Here is a 2489-nt window from a genome sequence, read left to right on the forward strand (position 1 = left end):
GATCACAAAACTATTTTTTCCCCTACATTCCATATGTCCAATTAAACTAAGACAAATAAATTAAAATAGAGAGCCAATAATTTAAATCCGCGTGCAACTTTCGAAAGCTTGATAAATCTAAAGTCGACTGTGTTTATCTTGGGTGTACAATGTTGAATTTGTTTCCTCATATAGGATTAAAAGGCTTCCTTCTTTCTAAGAGTATTTTTTTTCCTCAGGGAAAACAGTATGTGAGCCCACCCTCAACTTTATTTGAGATCATGGCTCGTTGACTCTCCCTGTTCCAAATCTATAACAGCCATATATTCTCTTATTGACAAACTATTCTAGGACAGTTGAAAGCCTATGCTACAAACCTATGTATAGCTTCCAACTTCCAAAACTCTCTTTCTTTTATACGCATATACTATATTAAATAAAATCAAAAGGATCTCTGAATTTGAAGACGACTATGTATATGGCTTCTTTCGCGAATTGAATGAACTATGTTAATTAACAAGATCACAAATAATGATTGAGGACTAGCTTTCAATTATAAAAGCAAACGCCACTCTTTTGACACGTAAAATTGTAAAATTTGAGTCATATTGACGATTGAGTTTATTCTTTATCTTTAACATACTAAGGCATATCTATGTGCTTGGCTTCTAAAATTAAAATATTCCACAACTTCATTGAATGATGACATGTTCTTATTCCACTATTAAAAGTACGGAAAAGGGTCAGAAATACCCTTTAACTACTGGAAATTGTTCTAAATTACCCTCCATCTATCTTTGGAGTCTAAATGCCCTTCCATCCACTTATATGGCTTAGAAATACCCTTTCACTTGACAGACATCAGAGTTCGCTTTAATTTAACACATGGCAGCTCGTCATTGATTCAAATTTAATTAATTAAAATATAATTATTTCTAAAACCCAACTTAATTCCCACTTATACTACCCACCCATCTGCCCAACTCAATGACCCGACCCATACGTAACAACTAAAGTATCTTCTCAAAAATTCAATCCAATTTTAGGGTTTGTGCAAATATCATAGAGAATAGGTATAGTCTGTATTCCGGTGACCTTGACGGCGGCGTACCAGTGCCAAAACATGCGCCAAGCCTCCGTGGACCTAACCCAAAAATTCCCGAAAAATACTGCCTCAAATGCCGGGAATTTGCATTTGAATGCAGCGTCACCGTTTGCGATTTCCAGCATGGTGGCGGCGCCGTAGCTCATCATAAAACGGGGAAAACTCAACATCAAATGGGGCGCCTCCTTCAGGCGACCAAACCCCATAAAAAAGATCCAAAAAATACGGCGTCAATCGATGCCAATTTGAGATTGAAAATTTCACTGGCAGCGGCGTGACTCCAAATCTAATAATTTCAACGCCAATCGAATCCAAATGAGGTCAAGAACACAAATTTTACAAAAGCCCCTTCGATTTCCTCACAGAACGTGTCCAATTTTTAAATTAGGGTTTCAAAACTCCAATTTCATGGCGGCGGCGCTCCAACGGCTGTAAATCAAAATTGGTCAGTAGATATGGTTCAAAATATCTCAAGAAATGTATCCCTTATGAATGTCAGAGCCGATTTATCTCAAATCTCAACCAATTTGAAATCTGATGAATCAAAGTGTGTTAAAGTTGAAAATGCAGTGCATTCAGCTGGGGACCCTAAATGTATCTTAATGACTCTATATCCCTTTTGATGGTTTCGTATCTTAATGACTCTATATCTGCAGGTGAATCCACATTTTGTTTATGGTTTCGTATCTTAATGACTATCTGCTAGTGAATCCACATTTGTTCTTGCAGGTTGTTATGGAATCAAGTGAAAAACGCTTTTTGATAGACGCGCAGTGCTGATCCTACTGAGTTTATGTCATGGCTTCTTAAGACCTTGCATGCTGATCTTCGAGGCTCAAAAAACAACAGCAACATAATTCAATAGCTGTTGTTCCTGCTACTTAACAGTCCAGAAGCTAGTCCTAGTAGTTAAGAAAGAAGGAATATTTATGCCATGAGAAGACAAAGTGCCCGAGCTTCTGGAATGCCTAGCAGAAATCGAGACATCAGCTCGAGGAGAGAGTTACCAAGACAGGACGGGGATGCTGTATTGGCGCTAAGATTGCAAAGAGAGGAGTTCATGGAGTCCTTCACGACAAGAAGTTTTACTGAAGAGCAGCAGTATAGGAGCTCTCTCGCTCTAGCCAAAGCAAATTTGAGGGCAATGGCATCAAGATCCATTAACATTCGCGTTAGAGGAAATCGTGGATCGTAAAGTTTTGTATTTTGTTTTCCATTGCACTTGGAATTGTGTTTTGTCTCTTATATTAAGAAACCTATATAGGTTCTCTTGTTGAACAATTAAAAGGTCCTTCAACTCCTTATGAAGTACCCATTATCCAAATCTTTTTGTAATGGTTTTATATATTTTTTTGATAGTTGAATCATGGAATTAAACTCCTGATATAATCATCCTCTACTGATG

General features: G+C 37.5%; 1 long non-coding RNA gene across 1 annotated transcript; it reads left to right on the forward strand.

The window, feature by feature from the left end:
- The first annotated feature begins 1140 nt into the window (after nucleotides 1-1140).
- LOC124889017 lies at nucleotides 1141-2133 on the forward strand. Its single transcript, XR_007047635.1, has 2 exons — nucleotides 1141-1740; nucleotides 1814-2133. It is a non-coding gene; the product is annotated as an uncharacterized LOC124889017 (long non-coding RNA).
- Nucleotides 2134-2489: the final 356 nt, after the last annotated feature.

This window comes from Capsicum annuum, chromosome 11 (genome assembly GCF_002878395.1).
Source record: "Capsicum annuum cultivar UCD-10X-F1 chromosome 11, UCD10Xv1.1, whole genome shotgun sequence".
NCBI lineage: Eukaryota > Viridiplantae > Streptophyta > Magnoliopsida > Solanales > Solanaceae > Capsicum > Capsicum annuum.